We start from the raw sequence: 22,518 nt of genomic DNA, 5'->3' as shown, positions 1-22,518 counted from the left end.
TTCGGAAACGTCGACCTGGATACCAAAATAAATGGTAACACAGGGATAACCATGGCCTGATCACCACACATCCGCTCGGGATTATCAACTCTTTTTCTTTTACTTTTCTTGAACCCCGAAATTTTCTCGCGCAAACGATCCTCGGACCTCTGCATTTGAACCCCGAAAAATGCCTCAGCACTCCTTCTTTGCCAAAATAATGAACCCCATTCTCCGATTTGAACCCCAGTCGCCTGACGATAACTCGCGATCGCCAATATGAACCCCGTTCTCCAGAAAATGCCGCAACATCTCCTTTTCTCCATTTGAACCCCATCTCCAGAAAATGCCTCAACATCTTTTTTTCTCCGTTTGAACCCCAGGAAAATGCCTCAGCATATCCTTTTCTCCAATCTCTCGTGATAATTCCGCTGGCAACGTCGGAAATAACACCAAACCACTCTGAGGGCGACATGTCAGAGGGTAAACCTTCACAAAAGGAAGGTAGCATGTGTATCTCTTCCTCAGAAGACACCTATAACGACCTCCATTGGCATCCGCCAAAGCCTAAGGTGACACATGAACAGAAGACGCTCCTAAGGACCTCATCCCGGATACAATCTTCAACTCCAATCTCCATTTGAACCCCGCTCTCCAGAAAATGTCTCCACATTTCCTTTTCTCCATTTGAACCCCGAAATCGCGTAGACCGCGTAACGTCCTCTGATTTTATTTCCATCTCTGCTTGACGGAAAAATTTCCTCCAATATCGCACTACTGGGGAACACTTGTTGATCTGACGTCATGATGCTAAACTCCTCAGAGTAACACCTTCACCCTCAGGCGAAATAAAGACTCCAAGCGGTAACCACGGCTTGAATTGTGCTGAACGCAAAACATTTCCCATCTCGACTTGACGGAAAACAATTACCCCTCCAGTATCGCACTACTGGGGAATATCCTTGATTCAATCACGATGCTGAACTCCTCGGAGTAACACCTTCATTGTCTGGCCAAAACCACTTCTCAACCGGTAACCACGGCTTGAGACTAGCTTATGCTTGCAATGATGCATGATTGATTTTTTTTTCTGCGTAATGCTCCATACTTATGGAAATGCTACGCGATTTATTTATTTTTCCTATGCAATATGCTATGTTATTATTTTTTTATGATGAATGCAAAAAAATAAAAACATCCCCCTCAAGGGACTCCTCTGGGGAATACGAGATTCTCTGCTGAGGAATTCGTCACCGCTCCAATTCCACCCTGCTGGGGAATAACACTGCTGCTGGGAATAAGGCAACCCTTGCTGGGGAAGAACCTCCTTTGCACCCAATCCACTCTAGAAACTGCTGGGGATAAGCACCACCAACACTCTGTGGGGATACAACAATCTTGACTTGCTGAGGATATCAATCCTGACTCCGCTTCGAGAAAAACCTCACAGATACCCGTGGACTTCGCTGGGGACATACCCACAGAAACTCTGCTAGGGGAATAGCAACCTCCAGGCTCAACTGGGGAAACATCCATATATCACCTGCTGAGAATAACCATCCCGATCCTGCTAGGGAATGCATACTACTCCGCTGGGGACAACCCATGCAATCCATAGGTAAAATCCTCAGCTGGAGATGCAAAAATCCATCCGCTACGGGAACTTGTTCAATCCACAGGTAGGATAAACACTGCTGGAGATATATTTCATTGAAACCCGCTCCACTCGGGGAGTAACAACCTTCAGACCTGGCTGCTGAGGAAACACCACTTTAAACCTGACGGGGATAACCATCCTGACTCGGCTGGGGATGTCACAGATCTGGAATCCGCTGGGGAGCTAGCCCTATAACCCTGCTCGGGGACTTAGCTGGGAAATGAGAATAATTGGCACAGAACACCCGTCGACTCATCGAACCACGGTATCTACCTCCAATACCCATATCAGCTTTCCACTTTTGGGAACTCCAGACTCGTCTGGACCTTTTCTGCTCCATCATCTTATATTCCAAATCGCTCCGCGCTCGACGAGAGAGCGTACTCCTGGGAATTATACAGAAATTTCAATTTTCCGACTTTGAAGAGTCTTCTTGATTAGTTTCAAGGGTCGTCGGACGTCTCTCGTCGTCCCTCCGTCGGACTCTGCGGGGAATTACAAACTTTCAAGTCTTCCGACTTTGAAGAGTCTTCTTGATTAACATCAAGGATCATCGTACGCCGCAACGTCACTTCGTCATTCTTTCACTGATTCGTCCCCGAGCGAACTCTCTGGGGATTTATTACAATGCTTCCACATCACAACCTGCAAGTGAGTGAAAATATCTAACAGTTCCTGCAAAACAGATCGTCAGATAAAACCGTGCCCCAGGCGTGTCAAGATTTCAACACTTGGGTCACTCAACCTTCCAAATAAGATTTCAAGCATTCAATCTTATAAACATGCATTGGAAGGAAACCTGTATGTTTTAAAATGCAAGATTCTTTATCAAAAATATCCAGATGTTTTTGCAATCAAAACGGTAATGAAAAACAAAAACAAAATTATTTGACTGAATATGCACTTTATTGATTTGGAAAGTGTGGCTCAAACGAGCAATACAAAAGGAAGCAATTCCTGAAAAGAGGTAATTGCGCTCAAAAGGAAAAATCTATCCTAATGGCAATGTGAAACCCGTGATCTCATCGAGTTCCAACTCGGTTACACCCCATATGTCCTCAGACTCTCCCTGCTTTCTGCCTTCGGAACAAGACGATTCCAATTGATCCCTACCGGGTATTATCCATGATGCTTTAACCAAAGCGCAAACGATCATGCTGGACGCAGTTGTTCGTTTCAATCCCTCTTTTGCCTGGACCGCCCTTTCGGGTTTTCAGTCCACCGGGATACCCTTTTTTGCCCAAGTCGCCTTTCCAGGTTTTCGACTTGCCGGGTGTACATTTTTCATCTTTATCCCTAATTTTTGCCCGAACCTTTCTTTCTGTTTTTCGGTTCGCCGGGATGCCCATTTTTGCCTGGACTATTTTGTTCTTTTCATCCAGCGGGTCTTTTTCATACGAAGTATTTTTTAACTGCGTCCGCATTCACAGGGGATGGAAAATCTTCACCATCCATGGTCGTTAACAACAAGGCTCCGCCAGAGAAAACCTTCTTGACCACGAATGGACCTTCATAATTCGGTGTCCATTTGCCCCTTCGATCGTTTTGAGGAGGAAGGATCCTTTTCAGCACCATATCACCCACGTGATATACCCGAGGTCGCACCTTCTTGTCAAAAGCACGCTTCATCCTTTGCTGATACAACTGCCCATGACAGATGGCTGCTAGCCTCTTTTCCTCAATCAGGCTCAACTCTTCATACCGGGTCCTTACCCATTCAGCCTCTTGCAACTTTACGTCCATCAGGACTCTCAAAGAGGGAATTTGAACCTCAACAGGTAATACAGCCTCCATCCCATATACCAATGAGAAAGGAGTTGCCCCAGTAGATGTGCGTACCGACGTTCTGTACCCATGCAACGCGAACGGCAACATCTCCTGCCAATCTTTGTATGTTACCACCATTTTCTGCACAATCTTCTTTATATTTTTGTTGGCTGCCTCAACCGCCCCATTCATCTTCGGACGATAGGGAGAAGAATTGTGATGCTCGATCTTGAATTCCCGGCACAGCTCTGCCATCATCTTATTGTTCAAATTAGAACCATTATCAGTAATGATCCTCTCGGGAACCCCATATCTGCAAATGATGTCTCTCTTGAGAAATCTGGCCACAACCTGCTTCGTCACATTCGTATAAGAGGCCGCTTCAACCCACTTGGTGAAGTAATCAATAGCCACTAATATGAATCTGTGTCCGTTCGAAGCTGTAGGTTCTATCTTTCCAATCATATCAATGCCCCACATAGCAAACGGCCATGGAGACGACATCAAACTCAATGGATTCGGAGGCACGTGCACCTTATCAGCATAAATCTGGCATTTATGACACTTCCGCACGAAATCAAAACATTGGGCCTCCATTGTCATCCAGTAATAACCTGCTCTCAGCAGCTTCTTTACCATTGCATTCCCACTGGCATGGGTACCGAATGATCCCTCGTGAATCTCTTTCATCAATCGGCTTGCTTCTGCATCATCAACACATCTGAGCAAGACCCAATCAAAATTTCGCTTATACAGAACCCCATCCTTATTCAGGTAGAACACCATGGCTAACCTCCGCAGAGTCTTTCTATCTTTCTTTGACGCTCCCTCAGGATATTCTTGCGTCTCTAGATAGCGCTTGATATCGTAATACCACGGCTTCTCATCATCAGGCGCTGTATCAACAGCAAACACATAAGCCGGTCTATCCAGACGACCCACTTCAACACTGGGGCACTGATTCCACCTCTGCACCTTAATCAAGGCTGCTAGAGTAGCCAGAGCATCTGCCAAAGGATTCTCCTCTCTGGGCACATGATGCAACTTCACCTTGGTGAAAAACGTCAACAATCTCCTCGTATAATCCCGATACGGAACCAAATGAGATTGATGCGTATACCATTTTCCGTTAACCTGATTTATCACCAGAGCTGAATCTCCATATATGACAAGGTTCTTGATTCTCAAATCAATCGCCTCCTCAATCCCCAATATACAAGCTTCATATTCAGCTACGTTGTTGGTACACTCAAATGTTAGCCGGGCAGCAAAAGGAATATGAGATCCTTTCGGCGTAACCAAAACAGCACCAACACCGCTTCCATTCACGTTAACGGCCCCATCAAACATCAGAATCCATTCGGATTCAGGGTCAGGCCCCTCCTCCGGGATTGGTTCCTCGCAATCTTTCGATTTGAGAAACATGATGTCCTCATCAGGGAATTCAAACTTCATCGGTTGATAATCATCAATGGGTTGCTGGGCGAGGTAATCAGACAATACACTCCCCTTAATTGCTTTCTGAGAGGTGTACTGTATGTCATATTCTGTCAAAATCATTTGCCACCTCGCAACCCGTCCGGTCAATGCTGGCTTCTCAAAAATGTACTTGATTGGATCCATCTTGGAAATCAATAAAGTGGTATGAACCAGCATATACTGCCTTAGTCGGCGAGCAGCCCAGACCAAAGCACAGCAAGTTTTCTCGAGCAGTGAATATCTTGTTTCACAGTCGGTAAACTTTTTGCTTAAGTAGTATATGGCATGCTCTTTTCGACCAGACTCGTCATGCTGCCCCAATACACACCCCATAGACCCCTCGAGGACTGTCAGGTACAGAATTAACGGTCTTCCCTCCACAGGAGGCATCAGAATCGGAGGCTCCTGCAAATATTCTTTTATTTTTTCAAATGCCGCTTGGCAATCATCATTCCACCTGACCGTTTGATCTTTTCTCAACAACTTGAAAATTGGTTCGCACGTGGCTGTTAGATGAGATATGAACCGCGAAATGTAGTTCAATCTACCTAAGAAACCACGAACCTCCTTCTCTGTCCTCGGTTCAGGCATTTCTTTTATTGCTTTTACTTTTGCAGGATCAACCTCGATTCCTTTCTCGCTCACAATGAACCCCAGCAATTTACCGGACCGCACTCCGAACGTGCATTTGTTCGGATTCAACCTCAGTCTGAACTGTCTCAGCCGGTCAAACAACTTGGCCAAATCTACCAAATGCCCCTCTTCTGTCTGGGACTTTGCTATCATGTCATCAACATAGCATTCAATTTCATGATGAATCATATCATGAAACAAAGTCACCATGGCTCTCTGATAAGTAGCACCGGCGTTCTTGAGACCAAATGGCATTACCTTGTAACAAAAGGTACCCCAGGGTGTAATGAACGTTGTTTTCTCCATATCATCTGGCGACATTTTAATTTGATTATAGCCAGAAAAGCCATCCATGAAGGAAAACACCGAGAATTGAGCTGTATTATCTACCAACACGTCAATGTGAGGTAGCGGAAAATCATCCTTCGGACTAGCTCTATTCAGATCTCGGTAGTCCACACACATTCTCACCTTCCCATCCTTCTTCGGGACTGGCACAATGTTCGCAACCCATGGCGGATAATTAGTGACAGCACGGAAACCAGCATCCCACTGCTTCTGCACTTCCTCTTTAATTTTCATTGCCATGTCAGGTCGAGTTCTGCGCAACTTCTGCTTCACTGGAGGACAATCTGTTCTCAACGGTAGCTTGTGCACAACGATATCGGTATCCAACCCTGGCATATCTTGATAAGACCAGGCAAAGATGTCGACATACTCTTTCAACAACGCAACCATTCTGCTCTTGACACTTTCCTCCAAAGCAGCCCCGATTTTTACCTCTTTCTTAACCTCATCGGTACCCAGGTTCACAACCTCAATCTGTTCCTCATGCGGATGAATCACCTTCTCCTCTTGTTTCAACAACCTGGCTAATTCCCCTGGCAGTTCACAATCTTCTTCGTCTTCTTCTTCAGCAAGATAGATCGGATTGTCGAAGTCATACAAGGGTGTAACAGGATTGTTATCAATGAGATCCGGAGAGGAATCGCATCTGCATGAATGTTGATTCATGCATTGCTTTAGAACCGGTGTGAAAAATTGAAAGGGAAAAATGAAAACATTGCCATTTTTATTTTGTTTTTATTTTTAAACTGCAAAATAAATGAAAAACAAGGAACACTGCTTTTAACTGAAAAAACATCCTTTTATTTATGATGCAAAACTTGCAAATTTATGAACATGAGGAGGCCCTTACAATGGACCATTACGTGTCGGGCAACACGTATGGCTTTCATGCGAATAAGAAAGAAAACAAGAAAAATATTACTCTTCGAGGAGAGTGACCCGGATGATCTCTTCGGCCTTCCAGTTCTGGATTTCCATCCCTGGTACGCACGGCTTTATCCATTGGTCCATGTAGCAATCGCTGTCAGAGTCTTCATCCATCATACAGATGTGATCCGGATCCAGCATTCCGGCACTCGTAAAAGTTACTGACGCACGACGTCCTCTTCCTCGTCCGGAGCCTCGGCTCGGTTGATATCCAACCCCAAAACGGTCCTTCTTCTCGGGGACCTCCATCACTCTTCCCCAACCGGGAGCTTCCCCGCTTTTGACCACCTCAGCAGCCTGCTTGTAGGAAGCGATGGATGGTTTCTCTTCCTCTTGCTTAGCAAACAGAGCATTCTCCACCTTGACGGTTTCGAATGCCTGGCTCGGCGTCTCCCAGATCTCGCCGTCCATCTCAACATATTTGAACGAAGACAGGTGGCTGACAAAGATGTCCTCCTCTCCGCAGACGGTAACAACCTGGCCTTCCCAGATATACTTGAGCTTCTGGTGTAAAGTCGACGTAACTGCTCCCGCAGCATGAATCCATGGGCGACCCAACAAGCAACTGTAAGCTGGTTGGATGTCCATAACATAGAAGGTTGACTTAAACACCTCCGGGCCAATCTTTACTGGTAACTCCACCTCTCCAAACACGGCCCGTTTTGACCCATCAAAAGCACGCAGTATCAAATCAGTCGGGGTCAAAATCAGCCCTTCACAGTTCAATTTGGCCAAGGCTTTCTTAGGCAACACGTTCAAAGAGGAGCCGGTATCAACCAGCACATGCGAAAGCACGGCTCCTTTGCATTCCATTGCAATGTGTAAAGCCCGATTGTGGTTCCTTCCATCCACGGTCAAATCCATATCAGTAAAGCCCAACCCATGGCTAGCATGCACGTTGGATACGACCGTCTCTAGTTGGTTGATTGTGATCTCTTGAGGCACATAAGCTTTCTTCAGAATCTTTAACAGAGCTTCCCTATGTCCCTCAGAACTCAACAGCAGTGAAAGAATTGAAATCTTTGAAGGAGTCTGCTGCAAATGATCCACCAATTTATACTCTGACTTTTTAATGATTCTGAGGAACTCCTCCGCATCATCATCAATTTTGTTATCCGACCCCGCGGGCGCCGGTGTCATCACAGGAGTACTTCCACTATTCTCAATCACAGCCTTCCCCTTTGCCCTGGCTAAAGCCTCGGCCTTTTCTTTTTTCTCTTTTTCTTCCTCCCCCCTCCTCAAAGTGTCGGGAGCAAACAATCTTCCGCTGCGAGTGAAACCACTGGGACCGGCATTATCCACCTTTAGCACGGTGGTTTCACTATCAGATTGTTCCTCCAACCTCTCACCATTACAATATACCTCCCCACCATAATGCCAAGGTACGGCATCATCTTTGTCATATGGAATTGGCCCAGGTACCGTGATGGTAACTGTAGCCTCCTCCACCAGGTTAGACAAATCAACCGGGTCATAGAAAATGGTTATGGTAGAGACCTCCTCCTTCTTCCCTTCAGACTTCTCGATCACAATCTCCCCATCGTCCATCAGCCCCTGGACATGCTTCCTCAGAAGCTCACAACCATTTGCAGAAATAGTGCACTCAGCACACTCAAACCCGCAGCCCGGGTAAACCCCATTTCTTAACAACTGCCTCTTGACCTCAGCCAAAGGCGTCTTCAGCTGATCAACATCAAATAGCCCAACTCGACTTTCCTCAGAAATTGCATTCACCCCCCTTTGACCATGCGCAGGCATGGGATTGGCATTGACATTGGGAGATGGAGCAAAATTAATGGCTTTGGAATCCACCAGGTCTTGAACTGTGTGCTTAAAAGCTTTACAGTTCTCAATGTTGTGCCCGGGCGCACCCGAGTGGAATTCACATTTAGCATTCTCATCATAACTGGCTGACCTTTTATCAGGTCTCAAAGGTGCCAGAGTTCTGGTCTGCACAAGGCCCAAATCCTGCAGCTTCTTAAACAAGAAAGCATAGCTCACTGGAGGCCTATCAAATTGACGATCCTGCGCTCTGCCCCGGATCTGATAACCAGCCCTTTGCTGCCTCTGCTGAAAGGGTTGTTGTCTCTGTTGCTGTTGCTGCTGTTGCGGTTGTGCTGGCTGAGACTCAGCAGGAATTGTTACCGCAGCATTGTGCTGGAAGTAACGGTCCCTACTGGGTCCACGTTGAGTGTACACTGCACTAGTGTCTCCTTCCTTCTTCCTCTGCCCGCCATTATTACCAAATGGTTTCTTCGATCCTGACGAAGAAGAAGACGCACCCTGAATCTTGCCCAACTTCAACCAACTCTCAATTCTTTCGCCTGCCACCACAATGTCTGAGAAATTGGTCACAGGACAACCCACCATTCTTTCGGCAAACGGCCCCTGCAAGGTCCCCATAAACAGATCTGACATCTCCCTGTCCACAAGAGGAGGTTGCACCCTCGCAGCCAGTTCTCTCCACCTTTGGGCATACTCTTTAAAGCCCTCGTTGTTTTTCTGAGACATACCCTGCAGCTGGGTACGGCTCGGAGCCATATCTGCGTTGAATTGGTATTGTTTAAAGAATGCATCCCCCAGATCTTGCCAACTCTTGATATCAGAAGATCTCAATTTGGTATACCACTCCAGGGAGCCTCCGGACAGGCTGTCCTGGAAGAAGTACATCCACAGTTTCTGATCTGCCGTGTATGCGGAAATCTTGCGGACGAATGCTTGAAGGTGAGTTTCCGGGCAGGAACTACCGTTATACTTGTCAAATGCCGGCGCTTTGAATTTCTGCGGAATAACGATTCCCTCTACCAGCCCCATATTTGACATATTCACCACCCCGGGAGTGGCATAACTCTCCAGCACTTTTATTTTCTCAGCCAGCAGCTGGATCTCCTTGTTCTGAGGAGGAATGTCGTAAGGCACAAAAGGCTCATTTCGCATAGAGAACTGGTCAGCCTCTCTATCTTCCTCCTGATCTTCATCAAAACCATAGAACGGAGGCACAAAATTGTCCTTCATATTTTGACTAGGCCCAGGTTGACCACCAGCATTGTTTACGAGGCCCACAGTCGTCCTCTTTCCACCATCTCTGGATCCCTGCCCCTGGTTGGAGACTCCATCCGGGTTGACCCCACTGTTCTGAGCAGAAACCCGCTCGAGTTTCTCAACTTTATCCGCCAGCGCTTTCTGACCAATTGCAAAACCTTGCATTATATTGATCAGCTCGTTCATCTTATCCTTTAGTTCAAGCATGTCTGCACTGGGAAGCTCCATGAGTCTGGGCGTATTTCTCCGGGTATAATATCTGTGAGGGCGTGTTGAGTGCAAAGGTACCGTCCTACGAGCGCGAGCAATGATTCCTGTCACAAGCAAGCACATTAGTAACAATCACCTGCAAAATAAAACACAGTTATTATGATCAATGCATGGATGCAGTGTCTATCCATATGAAGGACACTTCGTCTCTCGATCCTGGCATCATTGAGACAGATAATAATCCGGCATCAATATTCTGATATTCAGCATCTGATTTTATCGTGCAGATCGGAGATATGTGATTCAGCATGATACCCCCAACCATGTGTGTGCTCGTGTGAGTGCATACGGCAAAGCAAATAAAGCTTGAAAACCATCACTGAATAGAACCCATCACATAACCAAAGAGTGCACAATCAGTGCCATAGTCATACATCAACCAAATATATCAAATACAATCTTCCAGAATAGGAAAGAAATACAGACAAGTGAATTCCGTCAACAAGCCTGACGGTAATCCAACACAAATGAAATATCTAGCTAGATGAGGGTCCCACAGATGGCCCTATCTCATCTTCCATCCTCGCGAACTCTGCGGCGAACCTGAGCTCGGTATTCTCCTGTTGTAGTCTCCCCACTTCCTTCTGATGAATCTTCATCTGCCTGAAGTAGTGGTCTCTCTCCGCCATGTAGTGATCTCTCTCAGCGATGATCTTCAGATTCTCTGCTTCCTTGACCTTCAGCTTGGTCTCCCACTCAGCAATGAGGACTCGGACCCTGTCGTCCCTCTGATCTCTGACAAGTATTTGCCTTCTCTTCTCATCTTCAATGACTTTTGACGCTCTGAACAGCTTATCCTTAGTGATGTCGTGCTCCCTGTTGGACGATGCTAAAGCCTGGCTGATCTTCCCATAGTAGACTGTATCCATCTCGAAACGCTTGGCTGCTAGGGCATGTTGCTTGTCTTGATCTTCCATCTTTACTTTGATCTCTTGATTAGCTGCCTGAAACCGAGCAACACTTCTCTCCAATTCAGCTTTCTCTGCAAGCAACTGATCTCTGGCCCTCTTCATCTCAAGGAATTCCTCCATGCTGACAGAAGCACTTGGACCCTCAATCATAGGACACACAAGATCACCCCCCGGAAATGGTAGAAATGTGGCTTCAATCCTCTTCCGCAACCAATCTTCGAATAGAGGAAAATACCGACAGTTGACCTTACCAAATGGAACCTTACCCTTCTTCTGGATGTTGCGCCATGCCCCGGATACCTGCATCAGCTTGGCCTGATTGCCCTCAATCGGGAAGTAAAAGGACTCCTGAGTCTCACACTCGAGAGGAGGAACCTCCATAGCGAACCCCATCTGTCTCCTAAGAAGCGTCGGGTTGTAATTAATGCAACCCTGAACTCCTATAAGAGGCACATTGGGAAAATCCCCGCAGCTATATATAAAATCCCGTCCAGCCAACCCATTATGAGTCCAAGCGATATCATCAGCCCGCAAACCCATCAACCTGAACGACCACTTGACAGTGGGATCAATATGAGCAAAGGCACCCCGAGAAGGCAAATACCCCATAAACCATCGGAAGAGCAACTGAGAACAGCATCTGATCAAGCCACCACGCCTCTTCTCATTCCTATTATGCACTGAGTAGTAAACATCTCCAATCAGAGTAGGAATAGGGTTTCTCTGCATGAACAATCTGATAGCATTATGGTCCACAAAATCCTTCTGATTAGGAAACAGAACAATCCCATAAATGCTCACGGCGGTCAGAGCACAAACCGTCTTCCAGTTACCCCTAGCAGCATGTTCCTTGGCATTAGCCTCCAAGAAACTCAAATGAAAACCGGGTAATTTTCCTTTCTCCTTCAAACCCTCTTTGACTATTTCCGGCCTCAAATAAAGAGCACGGGAAATCCCAAGGACGTCAGGCTCTCTCCTAATAGCACAAAAAGGAATCTGATCACGGATCTGAACACCAAGGATACTGGCATAGTCCTCCATCAGAGGTCCCAACAAATAGTCCGGAAATACAAAGCATCTCAGCCCCGGGTCATAGAACTGGAGAAGAGTATGAATGGCGCTTCTGTCACTGTCAGTGAGTCTGAAAACCATCTTCAGGATACTACCGTATGACTCCCTGAACATCCCCACATGATCGGGAGTAATCAATGCTACCATCTCCTTCAGCACACCAATCTCAGGGTCGAAGAAACTGTAGACAACATCGGGCTTCAAACCGGTCCTCATCTCTGAACAGAAATCTCTCAACCAGGATGTCGATCAAAAATGTCCCTGCATATGGGTAAACATGTGTTAGATGCAATTAATGCAAAATGTAATGATGCTGATGAATGAATGCAATGCGTTGCCATCCTCCAAGCCATCTGATCATCTGCACTGAATCTGGTCTCTGAACTGATCATAACCATCTGAGGAACAAACAATCACAATTCTGACCCACGGGTTCCGAAATAAACGGAAGACAGATACATCATCATCATCACCACTGGTCTCTGAGCAGACACACCGTCACCATCTGAATCGGCCCAGGGAATCCGAAATAAACGGATCCCCACTGATAACTATCTCGCCCCGGGGAATCCTGAAATAAACGGATCCCCACTGATAAATCACGGACAGCACTCCGGCGTCACGGCAATAAATGACCATAAATCCAACTTATAAAAAGGACTCTGATCCATGGAACAATTAGTCACCATCTGATTATGCATCTGAACGAATCACCCTCCCCTCACAGGTAAATTCTAAACAGGTCATCCTAAGTCGGATAATAGTCTCGACAATCGGGCAGAGATACTCAATGGGTTTGCCCTTTCGGGTGTGCCATTGTAGCTCCCTTAAGATCGTCTAAACCAAAGATCCGGGAAATGATCGGTCACCAGAGTCAATAGCTCAGAAGACGTAACTAAACCAAAGTGGATACTCCACAGAGGAAAGCACTATCAAATGAACCTCGTCTGGCTTGTGGTATGTCACGTTGCAACAATATGCTGATCCAGCAAATGAGGAACATGAGACCACACTAATCCTAGGTGTATACTCGGGCCTGGGTTTTAGCCCCACTCAGAACACCCACCCCAAACAACAGAACCACCTGCAAAGAGGACGACAACAACATGATAGTATGATGCATGCAGACATTAATGCAAATATATACACACTGGTTAGAATAATAAAATGCAATAAATAACACACACAAGCAACCTAAACCAATCCTAGAACGCTAGGAAGGACTCGCTTAGGGACGATGGACCAGCACAGGTCTACATCAGTCAGGATCCCCAGCAGAGTCGCCAGCTGTCGCATCCTGCGAAAAATCAACCGGCGAGACTCGAAAATAAAAACACACAGAGCCGCCACTGCGCGTTATTTATCCCAAGATAGGGAAAGGAAACGCTCAGAGAAACCTGGAAAAGACATGGTCTCGCGACCAAGAGAATGGGTTCGGGAGTCGGTTACGCAAGGGGAAGGTATTAGCACCCCTCACGTCCGTCGTACTCGACGGGATCCACGTCCTAGAATAAAGAATAGGTTGCTAAACATCACACACACACACGGGGAACGCAGGTGGGGTTAGGAGAAACGGGCTCGATAAGGTATCGCACCTTATGCCTACATATCTTGTCTGGAACAAGAATCAGAGCCACTGTAGTTCGGCTTACGCACGCCAAACAACACAAAGCAAACAATCAGATGGCAAACATGGAGCCCGACGACCACTGGATGGAATTACGTCGGCATCCGAACCAAAACACACTCAAAAGGGCAAACATGGAGCCCGACAGCCAATCCTGGGCTTACGTCGGCATCCGAACCAAAACACACAGTCAGATAACAAGTAAACGCACGCAAAAAAGAAAAAGGTTGCCCGGAGTGGTCTCGCACGACCACCTGCCTACATACCTCGTCTGGAACGAGGATCAGGGCGATGTAGTTCCCCTGAAAGGGACTAAATTGCTAACCAGAAACCGGGGAAAGACACGCGACTAGGGAGCTGAGACTCGAGCCTAATGTTGTCATGCATCGTTTACCCTAAGTTCGGTTTTCTATCCTACTTGCATAAGCAAACTAACCTAACCAGGAAAGAAGCTAGCACACAAGCATACAATCATATATCATACACCAAATGAGAACAAGCATCTCAATCAGATATCCATATAGCACGCGCTATAACCACACAAGAGGCTCAATCAATGGGGTTTGATCGCCGAAGCGAGTCGTCTGTACAGGCTGGTTTTGCTCTTAACCTTGCCATTACGAGGCTAAGGTGAAGCAGATGAAAAGGTGAAGTGAGGATCAGACCTCACAGCTCATATCCCTAACCAGGGAGAGCGTCTGACAAATGAGCATGGGTCCAGAATAGGGGAACCCTTTTATACTCGATGACTCTGACTCAATGTGCACTGCACAGGATCTTGGGCTTTTGATCTCAATGCTACAACCATGTAATGGGAGCAAGGAGAAGACTCACTGAATAGTGGGGGGTAGACTGCATACCCCTACCTTCCACCAATTGCCTTATTTAAAGGACTTTCACCTGCTTGGGCTTAAAAATAAACAACCACAATCATTGTCTCTTAAGGAGGACTTCAGACATTTATTTGCCCGGCCCGGTAACAGCCGGGTCTCCAGACTACATGAAGTTTAGAGAATTATACCTCTATGCAAGTTGCTTAAGCAAAGCAAAGCAAAGCAATAGTTCACAAGGAACTGAGCAACTAAAGTACCTGGAAACAATCAAACTCAGTCAGTACTCAATCAGACAAACTGTAAACAATAAACAGTTAACCAGCTTAAACAAACTATGCACAACACAAGGCAAGCTCAAGGCTTAAGCCCAAGCTTCAACACCTACAAAACAATGCTATGTTAGTGTACAAACATCAACAACATCAATCAAAATTGATTTGGACCATTATCCATGTGCATTGCTTTTTGATCCTGAAAAATCAAGCAAATATTAGCAACTAGACCACTAGGCCAAGCCTAGGGTCCAAAAGCAAGAAAAAATCTAAAACAGCAAGGTATTCATCAACCAACATCAAATTAACATCAAACAAGAACAAACATCATTGGTCTCATGTTTATATCATCCACCATATCCAATTCATGCACAAAACAATCCATATTGGTTCAAAGGAAGCATCAAATATACCAACAGAAGTATTGCATTCAAATCCACATCAAAACACATCCAAAAATTCTCAAATTAATTACACCTAAACAGGGGATAATCAAGGTCTACCATGTCAAATTTGAGCTCAATTGGGCAAATGAAACCACGTCAATGAAAATCAACAAAAACAGACACAATTACATGCTCCAATTCACACCATCAATACATGCTTCCACTTCAAAAATTCATAACTTGATGAAAACAACAAAGAAATGGATGAGACCAAAACAGGGGTGTCCTATCATGTGTCTATTACAAGCATGTCAAATCTCATGTTTATACAGTACCACATGAGCATTTCCCACTCAATCTACCAACCTATGTCACATGAACTTGCAATTTCAACCACCAGAGATGAAAAATACCAAACAATTTGAAAATGCAATGTAAAATTCCACAAAAATTCATATAGCATCTCAACATGTTAATCAACCATCATGCAAAATTTCACATTAATCCAACAAGTATAGGTCACTCAAAAAAATCCAGCAAGTTGACATAATGAGGTGTGACACAAATTGTCACACCTAAGTTCCAGAATTTGCTGCTCATTGACCAGGTATCAAAAATGCATGAAATTTACATATAAATGAGCATCAATGAGTCCACAATCATCACAAAAATTTTCAAGAATTTATTTTATGTCATGTGCATTTCATGAAACAATTGGCAAAGTGTAGCAAAAGTGGACACATGTGAAATAAGCCTAGGCCAAATAATAATTTTACCAAGCACAACTTTGACCAATAGGTCAAAAAAATTTTACACTCATCAACAAAGTCATAGAAAAAATCCTCACATTTTTATGAATTTTCTACAATTTTTTGTGAATTTTTTAATGTGATATGGAATTTTTTAGAATTAAACAAATTAATTGAATTTGTACAGTGGCATTATTGTAATTACAGCATGGCGCGGGAGGGAAACACTATTTTCAAATTTTCAAACAGTTTTTTGGATCAAACTCATCTCTCTCATCGTCTTCAACACACACATTTCCAGAATTTTCACAAAATGGATGAACATCAAAAGTTCACGAAACTTGGCATGCTTATAACCGTTTTAACCGTCTAAACAAGAGGATCATGAATATCAACTCTATTCAACTTAACAATTCCTAAAACTCACGAATCACTCGATCTAGGGTTTCACATCCAAAATTCGAATCCGAATATCTCCCTACACAGTCATCCATTTGCAATTCCAAAACTATCATGATGATCTACATAGCAAGCTCTTTCGAAAGCACATGATTATTGAGCAAAATATGACAATCGAAACTCGAAGGTACCTGGAATGGCAGTGCTTATGGAGTTGTTCTTCGCGTGAATTAGTCCAAAACAGATGTTGTATAAGGATGAAGAAGCAAGGTGCGAAGCTCAGGTTCGATCAATGTTGCTCCTAATGCTCAAAATTCAATTTCACCATGGATGATGCTTGAAGATGCAGCTGCGATTTCATACTCCTCTCCCTCCAAATCATCAAAACAGTTTGAGAGGATGATTATGTGAATTCAAACCAAAAAGAATTTCGAACTTTGGTGTAGAATTGATGGAGAATTTTGGAATTGAAAGTGTTTGTGTTCTTGAGGGTTTTGAGAGAATGTGGAAGTTTCAGATCTGGTTTTGGTAATTGTGCAATGCTGTTATGATTAGGAGATGATTTAGATTATATATGGTAGCTTAATCATGCCTTAATCCACTTAATTAACAAAATGGAATGTTAAGTGAAATTGTCATTTTGTAAACAAGGGCAAAATGGTAAATACATCATGCCAGCTAGTGCCAGCTGTTTTGACAGCACATACACCTTCTAAATGACACATGTGATGTGTAGAAACTTGTTTCATGTCCATTGGTGGAGTATTTCTCAAATTCACCATGTATTTGCAAAATGTCCATTTTTAGCACTTCATTTTTCAAACCACATTCCAAATTATAAGCCTTATGCATGAAATGAAAATTCAAACAAGCTTAAAATGCCATTCCTGAGGTGTTGGAAAAAGTCCCATTCAAAAATTCCAATTATTTTGACATTTGGACAATTTTGCCCCTGATCCAATTCAGCTGTCCAGTTGAAAAGTGACTTTTTGCCTTGGCCATTTTTGAACAAATCCAATGATGCACCCTCAAAGTACATGTCAAATGGAGTTTGTGCATATAAAGAACTTGCAATTTGGACAAAGTATGTGGAAGTTATGGCCTCCTGATTACAGGTCATTTTTGAAATTCACTGAGCCATAATTTCCAAACCATACATTGGATTTTCAAGTTCTTGGACTCTTTGGAAAGGTGAGAACAAGATCTACAACTTTCATGTTGAACAAATTTTCATTTGAAGCTTCCTTGGACACGTGGCTTTGAGGTCCAAAACTTTCCATTTTTGGAAACTTCAGTTACAAGTCACTTGCTATTTTTGGCAGTTTTTGTCCTGACTTGATTTTCTTCATTCTTAAGCTTTGAGATGTCATATAACACTTGTTCCAACATGAATGAAGTGTCTTCAACTCATTTTCACCTCCAAATCCATCAGATCATGTACAGTTGACCACAGTTGACTTTTCAACTGACAGATGAATCAGGCAATGCATTAATCAAGTTAAGCCCCAATCTCCAACTGAAATAGCTCAAGAGTGAAACCCTAGCCTCAATAAGCACAATATAATCAAAGAATGAACCCCATATCCATCATAAACCTCATCTCCTGATTAAGCCCTGATTGGCCCAACACAACTGATTAGGGTTGACCAGTGGTCAAAACCCTAACCTCAAGGAATCCTCTTCAATCACTTGATGACACCCAACCATGATGATGATGATGTATCATTGCAATCCAGATGAAGACCAACATCCATTGAGAATCATGAAACCCTAATTTCACAGCCCAATCCTCAGATGGCTAATGATCAGTCAATAGACCCTAGGCTTGCACTTTGACTTCCTCATCTTCTGATCAAGACTTGGGAGGATGGCTTGCACAATGTAACCACATGATATGCAATATGAAATGCCTAATGCCCTAAAATGAAATGCAATATGTTAATGCTAGTCCCAAGAGAGGAGGGCAAATTTTGAGGTGTTACACATATTTAATTAAAGGCCTAATTAAATATGTTATTGATACTTATATTTTCATCATTTTCATGTAGATTACCATGAGAACAAACACCTCTAACAACATTTTGTGATCAATCCTTGACAAGGAAAAATTGTCTGGGACAAATTTTCTGGATTGACACCAAAATTTGAGGATTGTCCTCAAACATGATAGAAAGTTGTATGTCTTAGAGAAACCTGTTCCTGAAGAGGAACTCCTAGTTCTGCACCTAAGGCAGAAAGAGATGCTTATAAGAAGCATGCCGATGATGCCAATGAAACTGCTTGTCTCATGCTAGATACCATGAACTCAGAGTTGCAAAAGCAACATGAGAACATGGCAGCGTTCTATATATCGAACACCTCAAGATGCTCTATCAAGAGAAAGCAAGGCATGAAAGGTTTGAAGTTTCAAAAGCCCTTTTTCAAGGCAAGTTAGCTGAGGGAGACCCTGTAGGTCCCCATTTGCTCAAGATGATTGGGTATGTGGAAAACCTTGAGAGGTTGGGTTTTCCCATCGAAAAGGAACTTGCGACTGATTTAATCTTGCAATGGTTGCCAGATAGATTCAGTCAATTTGTCCTAAATGTCAATATGAATGATATGGACAAATCTCTTCCTGAACTGCTAGCCATGTTAAGAGCTGCTGAGCAGAATCTGAAGTCAAAAGGGAAGTCCATTCTGATGATCGGAAATGGAAAGAGACAGAACAAAAGACCCACCAAGCAGGGTGATAAAGGGAAAGACAAGGAAGTTGCCAAACCCAAACCCACTGTTGCTGCTTTGAAGCCTAGTGGAGGCATAGCAAAAGAAGGCACCTGCTTCCATTGCGGTAAGACTAGACACTGGAAGAGAAACTGCCCAAAGTACCTGGAAGATAAGAAGAATGGAGTAGAGACTTCAAATTCATGTATTTTTATTATTGAAATTAATTTATCTACTTCTGCATCATGGGTATTAGATACTGGATGCGGTTCTCACATTTGTACCAATGTGTAGGGGCTAAAAAGGAGTAGAGATTTGGCAAAAGGTGAAGTTGACCTACGAGTTGGAAATGGAGCAAAGGTTGCTGCTTTAGCCGTAGGAACTTATGTATTGACTTTACCTAGTGGTTTAATAATTCAGTTAGAGAACTGTTATTATGTACCTGCAATAAGCAGGAATATTATTTTTGTTTCTTGTTTGGACAAGTTTGGTTTTTCATTTATAATAAAGAACAATTGTTGCTCAATTTATTTGAATGATATATTCTATGCTACTGCACAAATGAACAATGGACTATATGTCCTTGATCTTGAAATGCCTATTTATAACATTAATACTACAAGGATGAAACCTAATGAGTTAAATCCAACTTACCTTTGGCATTGTCGATTAGGCCATATAAATGAGAAACGCATTTCCAAACTCTATAAAGATGGACTCTGGGACTCTTTTGATTATGAATCATATGAGACATACAGATCTTGTTTAATTGGAAAGATGACAAAGTCTCCATTCATAGGAAAAGGTGAAAGAGCTAATGATCTTTTGGCCCTCATACATACTGATGTATGTGGACCACTGAACATACCAGCCAGAGGAGGTTTTCAGTACTTCATCACATTTACTGATGATTTCAGTAGATATGGTTATGTGTATTTAATGAAACACAAATCAAAGTCCTTTGAAAAGTTCAAGGAATTCAAGAATGAAGTACAAAACCAACTAGGTAAGAATATTAAAACTCTTCGATCAGATCGATGTGGTGAGTATTTAAGCCTAGAGTTTGATGACCATCTGAAAGAGTGTGGGATCCTATCCCAACTTACTCCTCCTGGAACACCCCAATGGAATGGTGTATCTGAGAGAAGAAATCGAACCCTGTTAGACATGGTCCGATCCATGATGAGTCATACCGATCTTCCAAACTCCTTTTGAGGACATGCACTATTGACAACAACTTACACACTTAACCGTGTTCCATCCAAGAAGGTTGAGAAGACACCATATGAGATATGGAGTGGTGTCATACCCCAAAAATTACCCATCATTTTTCCTAAAAAAAAAAAAAAAAAAAAAAAAAAAAAACGAAAAAAAAAAACGAAAAAAAAAACGAAAAAAAAAAAAAAAAAAAAAGAAAAAAAAAAAAAAAGAATTTTTTTTTTAATTAATTAATTAATTAATTAATTAATTAATTAAATAATTAAAATAAATAAATAAATAAAATATAACAAATTATTTTGGACTTGGGTCTCCCTCATTCAAAGCCCATTACCCACGAAATTAGTCTATAAATACTGAAGTTTCAGTAGGGGAGTTACACTTGGAGTTACACTGGGAGATTTACTGGAGAAAGAAGGAAGAGAAGCAAAACACTCTGAGGTTTCCTTGGAACAAAACCTTGAGGAAAAAGAAAGAGAGAGAACAGAGAAGGACGGATAGAAACTTTGGCATAGGAACCCTGCCTACCCGGAGAATTCAGAGTAAAGAAACCCTGAAGGCAGCCCATCTGCACCGAAGCCATCGCCGTCCAATTCCCGCTGCCTAACTTATTCCGATACTACAAGTGGTCAATCCCTTCAACCTTGAATTGGCAAACAGGTTTGCGTATCTCTATTGTTTATACTTTCAATTGGCCATATCTACATATATAATGCATCATGATTAAATGTTGATATATAATTTGCTTTCGTATGGGAATTTAAATATGCCTGAATACCCTGAATGTTTGACCATGTTATTCCTGTGATAAAATGCCATAAAATTCAAAGTTCCTAACATGGGGCTGTTTTCAAATTCAAAATCCGTGGCCTTCGATAGGCGAGGCAGAGGCGAACGAGACAGTACCTGATTCTTCTAGTCTGTTTTTTTTATGTTTTTATCATAGCCATGCATTATTTATCCTATCCTATTTATTGTTATGATATTTCTCCGGTGTAATCTTCGATTGCACCCTGATTTGGTGTTCTGACATGTTTCTTTTTTTTTTTGAGTTTCGTAAAGGTTCACATATCCCAGGAAAAGGTTATTGGCTAGGTATTCCACTTTATTTGTGGGATACCCTTGTGGAGTTTCACCCTAAATTAATTTTTTAATGTATTAATTTCTAATGTATTAATTTTTTAATATATTATTTTTAATAATTTTAATGTGGAGTTTCATCCTAATTATATAATTAATTGTAAAACTTTGCCTTTGAATAAGTGATCTTGGACCTCTCTTTGTCGCCTTACGATTACGATATTACGGTCATGTCCCGCGAACGTGGGGATACCCTTAGCAAAGACCCTTCGGTTAAATCATCATAAAATAAATTATAGTCCCTCGGATGTTGCCTTCGAATATACAACTTTGTCCCTCGATGATCCTCCGATGTTGCCTACGGTTAAATGATGATAGTCCCTTCGAATGCTAAGGTATCCTCATAACTGTTGCCTTCAATGACCAATCGATGACCCTACGATGACCCTTTTACATCCAAAGGATAAAACTACTTATTTCTCAATAATAAGGACAGTTTTACCCTCATAAGGATAGGAAATGCCCGTAAAGACCTTGGGTCGGTATAACTCTTAATTGCTGGCTCACAACTTAAAACATTTTTTTTGCACCTCACACCTTTCAAAATGCCTTTAGAAAATCACCACTTGGTATACATTCATACTAGAATCATTACCGAGTTATATTTTTCTAAACAATTTTCAAAACTAAAACGGGATAACCACTTTGTATACATTCATACAATAATCATTACAAAGTTAAATTCTCTTTTCAAAACAATTTTCCAAACAATTCACAAACACTTTTTTTTCAGACAAAAATAATATAAGTGATCGAGCAATTAAGAGCCCATGGATAACCATGGATACAAAGGGTGCTAACACCTTCCCTTTGTATAATGTACCTCCCGAACCCAAAATCTAAATTAAGGTTTTTCCTGTTCTTTTCCACCTTTCCTTATTGGATAAAAGAAAAGTCGGTGGCGACTCTTGCTAACCGCGACATTGCGATTAAAACCACAAAAAAGTCCAGTTCACCGTATGACAAGTGGTAAGAAATCACATATGTCTTACATGAAGATTTGGGGTTGCGAAGTTTATGTGAAACGACAAATTTCAACTAAGCTTGAGCCCAAATCTGACAAATGCTTATTTGTGGGGTATCCTAAAGAAACAAAAGGGTATTACTTTT

This window comes from Lathyrus oleraceus, chromosome 5 (genome assembly GCF_024323335.1).
Source record: "Lathyrus oleraceus cultivar Zhongwan6 chromosome 5, CAAS_Psat_ZW6_1.0, whole genome shotgun sequence".
Taxonomy (NCBI): Eukaryota; Viridiplantae; Streptophyta; class Magnoliopsida; order Fabales; family Fabaceae; genus Lathyrus; species Lathyrus oleraceus.
The sequence above is the reverse complement of the archived record's forward strand: the minus strand, read 5'-3'. Positions refer to the sequence as shown.